This window comes from Sinocyclocheilus rhinocerous, unplaced genomic scaffold (genome assembly GCF_001515625.1).
Source record: "Sinocyclocheilus rhinocerous isolate Xijiao unplaced genomic scaffold, SAMN03320098_v1.1 scaffold472, whole genome shotgun sequence".
NCBI classification, from domain to species: Eukaryota; Metazoa; Chordata; class Actinopteri; order Cypriniformes; family Cyprinidae; genus Sinocyclocheilus; species Sinocyclocheilus rhinocerous.
Window position 1 is genome coordinate 688,116 of NW_015641089.1, and position 8,550 is coordinate 696,665.

The 8,550-nt window shown below is 37.1% G+C and overlaps 1 protein-coding gene across 1 annotated transcript in view; it reads left to right on the forward strand.

The window, feature by feature from the left end:
- Positions 1-8,550, forward strand: part of ap1m1 (adaptor related protein complex 1 subunit mu 1) — a 44,793-nt gene that overhangs the window by 35,779 nt on the left and 464 nt on the right. The window contains exon 13 of the mRNA XM_016571110.1: positions 3,527-3,529. The gene's annotated coding sequence lies outside the window, so the exon portion shown is untranslated. The remainder of the gene's footprint in view (positions 1-3,526; positions 3,530-8,550) is intronic.

Genomic DNA, 8,550 nt, shown 5'->3' on the forward strand with positions numbered 1-8,550 from the left:
ACTCTCTGCCAGCAGGTGGCGCTTAAAGCGTTTCCTGGTTTCCGCTGTAAACACAGCAGCGCTGAACTTATGAACTTTAAAGGGGTCATGTGATGCGATTTCATTTTTTCCTTTCTCTTTAGAGTGTTACAAGCTCTTGGTGCATAAAGAAGATCTGTAAAGTTGCAAAGACTAAAGTCTCAAATCCAAAGAGATATTCTTTATAAAAGTTAAGAGTTAGCCACACCTACCTAAAACGGCTCGTTCGAACACGCCCCCACATATCTACCTCACTATGTGGGAAGATTTGCATAACGCCGCCCAAATGTTCATGCAAAGAAAGAAGGCGTAACTTTTATTCTCACTGTAGTATTGTTGCCGCTGCCGCCATGTCCTGAAGACGCTGTGTGCTTCGTTGTGAAAGCGAAGCTACTTTGTTTGGTCTTCCAAAAGAGGACGATATCCGCTTCGTCATGCCTAGAGCTGATCTGTGCTGGTCGCTGAGGGAATACATCAACTTAGTGCTGTGGATCGCCGGATCGGCCCTCACCGTTTTCACCGCTCCTTCGCCGGGACCGCCGTTCTCGACCCCGCGGCCTCAGCTCACTCTTGCCCGGCTTCAGCTCACGCTAAGCCGGGGCTTTCGCTCATGCTAGGCCGCTGTGTTTTTCGTTGTGAAAGCGAAACTACTTTGTTTGGTCTTCCAAAAGAGGACGATATCCGCTTCGTCATGCCTAGAGCTGATCTGTGCTGGTCGCTGAGGGAATACATCAACTTAGTGCTGTGGATCGCCGGATCGGCTTTCACCATGGACGAAGCGGAGTCCAGCCCAGGCGCACCGTTCTCGACCCTGCCGCCTCAGCTCACTCTTGCCCGGCTTCAGCTCAGGCTAAGCCGGGGCTTTCGCTCACGCTAGGCCGCTGTGTTTTTCGTTGTGAAAGCGAAACTACTTTGTTTGGTCTTCCAAAAGAGGACACGACTACAAATCAGTGGTTAAGTTGTATTTACAACACTGTTCCAGAACAGTTTAACCCAAATATCCAGATGTGTGCAGCACATTTTATGGAGGACTGTTTACTGATCCTGGGAGAGTTACGTTAGACTAAAATGCCGGCAGTTCTGACTCACGTAAGTACGTTTTCATTTAAAGGATTTGCCACTGATGATTCAAACGCGAGTTTTGGGCAGTGTGGATTAACGTTAGCACTTGTTGTTTGTCATTTCTCTGATCACAAGTGCAGACATGGTTTTATGTTTACGCGGCGCAATGCAACGCAATGCGTAAAAAGACAGTATAAGTCATTATAATCCGTATTTATGTCCCCACTGGATGCAACAAATGCCTTGTTTGTAATGGGTTTTAATGTTTATGCCTCGTCGCTCCGGCTGGACACGGCATCAGCAGTATGTGAGGGGCGTAACATTTCCGTCTCCCGCTTGAGGTATTCGGCCAATCACAACGCATTGGATATCTGGCCAATCAGAGCACACCTCGCTTTTCAGACCGATTAGTTTTGTAAAAATCGACGCGTTTCAAAAAGGCGGGGCATAGAGGAGAAACAATAATGTACAGTATGTGGAAAATAATGTGTTTTTTTTACTTTAAACCGCATAAACACATTTCATTACACCAAATACACAAAATAATGTTCTTTTTAGCAGCATCATATGACCCCTTTAAAGCTCCAAGAAATAACCAAGAAAAAGTTTTAAAAAAACTGTACGTTTGGAATGTTCAGAGAACATCAGGAACAACGTTTTCATAACGTAATGTGAAAGTTAGCTAAACGTATTTTCGTTAGCTGGGTTTCGGCCTGACATGCCGATAGCTGCAGTAGTAACGTCCAAATATGTAGTCCAGCCGGCACATGATTCACCTTTTAGAAGTATCCGTGGCTTTTTCCACGAATGTTCTCAGCACTATCATTTAACAGGTCAAATGGTATTTCGCAAGTTTACGGTGACAAATACCAGGTGTAATGTTAGTGTGTGAAAGTGCGCAGTCAGGTAGACGTTTGGCCCAGTGTTGCCATATTTACCTCCTCCAGCATGTGTGTGTGTGTTTGGAAACACAGTTGCTGTGGTGATAAAGTAAATTAAAGCAGCTCAAAGTCTCCGAGGTGAAGACGAATGACGTGTGGAGGAGGACGGCTGATGCAGCAGCTATTGCACGAGATCAAGCTTTTGATGAAATCTTACGAAATGACTTCCGGCGGTTAAACCCATCGACCTCACCTGAAATAAAAAGAAAATATGCTGTATTGCGTATGCAAACAGTCCAAATATCATTTTCTACCACACCTCTATAATACAATAGCGGATTAATTGAGAAAATTCACCAGGCCTAAATATTCATCCTTTCTTTTGTGGTAAACATCACGCTCTTTATATCACTAGCAACATATACTGTAACAAACCTGTCAAGAACAAATCCACATTCCACAAACAAACAATAAATAAACCTAATTTAATTGAAATAATGCTAATTTAAATCAAATGGGTTTTTTATAAATAAAATGAAAAAGTGAAAATTTCATTGCTATTTTCAGTATTTTTTAAATCAGTATTTTTTTTGTATAAATATCAAAATAAATTGAACTGCTTATATTAAAATATCTTTTTATTTTCATTTAATAATTGTTGTTTTTCTTACCTAGCTGAAATTTGTGTTCTCTTTTAAATAATTAACTTATAGTTTTTCTTGTTTAAAGTGTAAATCTCATAAAAGCTTAGTTTTCTAAAGTTCTAACGAAAACAAAATTCTTACTCAATTATAATTTTTGTTTTCTTTTAGTTTTTTTCTTCTTCTTGTTTTAGGCATAAATTTAATTAAAATTTTCTGAGGTTTATACTTTATATATACATATAAATAATAAATAAATAAATATAACACGCAGTTTTGCTTCTCAAGTAAATTTATTTTGATATTTATACTGAAAAACTGCAAAATTACTTTTTTTTATTTTGCTGTGAATAGTGGAAAATCAAATAGTTTTTACATATGTCTATATTATTTAGTTTTTTCGTGGAGGCAATACAGTGCTGTCTAAGTTACTGTACATGAATAATCCACAGATCAGAGCCATGCAACATGCCCTGTTTGTGTGTGTGTTGTGGAAAAACCTACAGCTCCACAACAGTGGTTATGTAACAAACTGCCAAACTCTGTCAACATGAATGTACAGAAACAGAAATAGATCTCACATGTGCGGCTTCATCTTCATCAGCAGACGGGGAGCGAGAGACTGATGGATCTCCTGTGAAGACCTGCACAATACCTGCAGCCTCGGGTCAGGTTCACCTCTCCACGGAAGGACCACTTCCGGCCTGAGCGTCTATAGGATCTCGGCGCTCGAGTTACAGTGTGGCTAAAATCAACCTGTCACGTATTTTTAGACACGAAGATAGATACAAAGCTCACTAATAGTATGTTGCATCCTGTTAACCTGTTTTAACATCAATGTTGCCTTCATAGACAGCAACTTAGGCACATAAAAACAACCGATGCAATGAGCATTTCAGAAAACAATCATGCAGTGCTGTGTAGTTTGTAAAATTTGAATGCAATAATTGTTCAAAATGGCAATTTAATGAAAAATAGTTTAAATACATTTCTCACTAGTGAGCTGGTAGTGCTGCTTTTTTTCAGTGAAAACATCATATAAGCTGGCAATAAATGGTGATTATAAATATATTCATATTTTATACAATATTGCAATACCTATAATAAATGTCACCATTTCCACAAAAATATGAAGCAGCGCAAGTGTTTTCAACATTGATACTAATCAGAAATGTTTCTTGAGCAGCAAATCAGCATATTAGAATGATTTCTGAAGATCATGTGACACTGAAGACTGGAGTAATGATGCTGAAAATTCAGCTTTGATCACAGAAATAAATTACATTTTATAATATATTCACATAGAAAACAGTTATTTTAAATTAGAATAATATTTCACAATATTACTGTTTTTACTGTATTTTTAATCAGATAAATGCAGGCTTGGAGAGCAGAAGAGACTTCTTTCAAAAACATTTAAAAATCTTACCAACCCCAAACTATTAATGCGCCAATGTTATTTTATTATTATTTATATACTATTATAGTATTTATTAATATTTTGAATCAGGTTTTATTTTTCAGTTTTCATTATTTATTTCAATTTATATTAATATTTAAGTTTAATTTATTTTTTATTTAAGGTTTAGTTATTTATTTCCAGTCAGTAATTTTATAGTGCTTCAACTTTAACTTATTTCAGTTAGTTGATGACAGTTCGTTTCCATCTATTATTTATACTTTAAACATTATTTCAATCAACAACAACCCTGTAACGTACTGTACATACAGACAATTGCATCTTTAGCTTAGCAACAAGTGACCAGGATTGCTCGCTACCTATCTAGAAAGCTCTAAATCAGTCACTTTTGAGGTTGCATTTCCATTCGGATTCTGCCTTAGTGGTCAGCAGCCTATGCAGGCAATATGCAGCAAGGCAGCAACAGTAATGGAAATCGCCGGCTCTTCCTCCTCCAGTGGAAACTGTGATCATCTCAGCAGCTGCGATTCACGAGGCACTTATCAAAGGCCCTGATTCTCTGTGATGGACAACGCAAACGTTTCTCGGTTTTACACGCCGCTACCGAAAACACTCGGGTTTTTCCTCCTCCTGTTTGGGAAAGGCCTTGGAAGCCGTCTGCATAGTTTCTTTCTGCAGATTTTCTCTGGGCTTCTTATTTATTTATTTTCTCACCGAATCTTTCGTGATATTTTAGCACATGTGCATGGCAACAGCAAAACAGTAACGCAGCAGATGAATTCCTGGCCCGACCGCGTTTGTGAATTAGTGATCATGTAAAAAGCCACTGTGGCTTTGAGATTGCAAACAGGCCATGTGGAGACACAGCGAACTAACCAGCCCTCGAAATAGTCCCGGCTATTTGTGTGGAGAGAGAAGAGAACGTGCGTTTGACATCAGGGACAGTTCGACTGTCCTGTGAATGTGAATGTAGACGTGACGAGGTGTTGAGTGATCGTTTGGGACTTCTGCCAGAAAATGAAGCCATTATCAATGTTTTAATGCAGTGATGTGTATTAAATATGGGAAAATTTGAATGCAATAGCAATATACAGCAACTGGCTATATACACAACCATTCAAAAGTTTGGAGTCAGTGAGATTTTTTTGAAAGAAAAATAGAATAAAAATACTTTTATTCGACAAGGATGCATTAAATAAATCTAAAGTGACAGTAAAGACATTGATGATGTTACAACATAATTCAAATAAATGCTGCTCTTTTGAACTTTCTATTCATCAAAGTGGTTTCCACAAAAATATTCATCAGCACAACTGTTTTCAACATTGATAATAATCAGAAATGTTTCTCGAGCAGCAAATCAGCATATTAGAATGATTTCTGAAGATCATGTGACACTGAAGACTGGAGTAATGATGCTGAAAATTCAGCTGCGCATCACAGAAATAAATTACAGTTTAAAATACATTCACATAGAAAACGGTTATTTTAAATGTAATAATATTTTATTTATTTTTACTGTATTTTTGATCAAATAAATGCAAATGCCTTGGTGAGCAGAAGAGACTTCTTTCAAATACATTAAAAAAAATCTTTAAGACTCCAAAACTTTTAACAGCAGTGTAAATTTTGTTCGCTAATAAAAAATGTTTATTGTTAATTAAAAATTACTACTTTAATTATTATTGTTTTTTAAATGTGCTTTACAACACAGCATTAAAACACTGATATTGACTTAATTATCAATTTTCATTCATGGCTTAATACGTCTAATAATATGTGTAATAATGTCTAATAAATATTACAAAAACACAAGAAGATGACTAAAACTTAAAATAAAATGAAAACAGAAAATGAAAAACAAAATCATTCAAAATATGAATAAAAACTATGATAGTACTGTATCTAAATGATACTAAATCAACACTGGATCTTTCTACTCACCCTCGTGTTGTTTCATAGCCGTACGCTGTTCATATTCCTGTGGAAGATAAAAAAGAAATATTATGCAGCTCTTAAATATACAAAAACAGTGCATACAGATACGTCCGTGAAACTCCAATATGGAAATCTCGTGTTTCATGGAAGAAACAGAATAATACATGGCAGGAAACGACACAAAGGTTTATAAATGATGGATTTAGGTGAACTATTCCTTGAATTCACAAGCCACGGGACAGCTTTGCCATTGGTTTTACACTAGAGAACCATAGTGGTCCTCATCACAGGGTCTGGGACGACGTTTTCAGTTGATAGAAGGAAGATGAGACTAAGAAAAGAGAGAATTCACTTCAAAAGAAGACTTTAAAAAAACTCTCTGACTGCTGAAACACTTTGCTGCCCGCATGCTTTCTACTAACCGACATAAACACAGCGTATTCTCCAAGTACCCTAACCCTCATAAAAGACACATTTATAGGCGTGCGGACGGAGGGGGCTCATTACAAACCCTCTTTTTTGTGGGGGTCTATTTAGGGCGATTCTCCTGATGTGGCTTGGATTTTGGCTATTTTCACTTCACCCTCGAATTTTCTCCGACCAGAGGAATATCTCAAACCCCTCGGCTTTACCCAAACCCAGCTCTGGGATAATTACTCCACTCTGAGCGTAATTACACAGAGATTCTCCGGCTGTTATAATGGCAGGAGTGAGGGGTCAGACGCCCACAGACCAGCCCATGATCTGAGGTGTTATTTTTACCCGATCGGTGGCACAGGGCAGTATTGGAGAGCAGTCCGGGACGAGAGGCCACGCTCCAATTATGGTGGGAGCACACAAATCACTCAGGCAGTTAACTCGGCAGTTTTGTGGTGAGAAGATGGAAGAGGACTTGTACAGGAAACAGATGGAGTAATATAGACTGAAAGAAGAGAGAGAGAGAAAACCCTCACCTGCTGCTGATGAATGACTGCGGTTAACCCTTTAGAGCCTGCTGGATCATATTTGAGATCCAGGTCATCCTCTAAATGAGCAACATGATCAAAACGTTGCTGAAAAACCTGTCGCGCACAATCTACTCCAAGCCTTCTGTCGTCTGATTGATAGTTTCGACTTTTTTTTAGCAAGTAAAAGCTCTTTTAGTGTAATTCAGCTTCAGCTCGTGCTTCACGTGTCAAATCTTTACTGATTTCAATAAAGTAAACATAAGAATAACTTTGATATTGTTAGTAACATTTCAAGATCAACACTTACTGGACTGAAGCAACTTAAGTTTACTTGATTATCCATTAAATCATGTTCAAAGGTGAGGCTTTACAGGAACGTTTACTTGTTCATCTCTCAATCATCATTATATGATTTGATCATAAAGCTAAGCATTTAAATATCATCTTACTAAGACATATTATTGGGAGATACAGAAGACATTTTATGTAAGTATCTGCTATACTGTTATGAAGATCTCATTGATTTACATTACAAGCATCAGAATTTCATCACTTTTTGTCCATATAAATATCAGCATCTGCACCAAATTGCATATTTTTGCTCAGTTTGGGCCTCTGAATAATTTTTTGCCCTCCATATTCTCACTGTATCAGACTATATGAGCCATAAAAGCCTGATGGATCAAATATGATTCAAAAAAACATTTGCACTTTTTTTTTTTAAAGAATTGTCTAATGGTTCAATAAACTGACAATTATTTTATATGTCAGGCTTTACAGGGTTAATTTAACAATTCTTTTGGTTATTAAAGGAATAATTCACCCAAAAATGTCAGAATTTACTCTTCAAGATGTTCCAAACTCACATGTTAGGTAGAAAGTTTAAGCTTATTTACAGCAAAGCTGACAATGATTTTTTACTATTAAACTCCTAAAAAGGACAAAACAAGTAGCATAAAAGCATTTTATATTACTCATGCACTGTATCTTTTAAAGTCCTCTGCTTCTCCTGCAATTCAAAGTCAGATGTCTATATGAACACAAACATCTCTCATCAGATAATCTGGGCTACTCTAATTATTATCATATTATTAGAAACACCTGAGACAAAGTTGATACTTAAGTGCTACACAGCTGAGAACTCCATTAAAGTATCAAAGATCCTTAACCCTTCAACACCTGCCCTCGGGTGACCTCAGGGTCAGAATGACCAGGTAACAGAATAGCTCAGACTGAGGGTGGACAGAGGCAGAAAGAGTAATGTTTCAGGTCAGTAAACAGAGGGTAAACGTGGTATTCAGTAATAGGGTGAGGTGTTGAGATTGAGGTTTGTCTGAGGATAGAAGAGAAGTCGTGTCAATTTTGTCACTGGTTATGGCACCATCCTCAACTCAGTAAACCAACAACATGGTCACTCGACGGCATGCAATACAGTGATTTTACCACAATAAAGAGTGTCTCAGGCACACTACTTTACTTTTTAAACATATACAGTAAAGAACACAAAGCCTGGAGTGGCTTATTGCTTAATCTTGAAGAAATAACATAAAATAAAAAATTTCATTAAATAAAACGTTATAATATTTATTTTTATTTACAATTGTAAAATACAGTAAAATAAAATGTTATAATATTTATGTAAT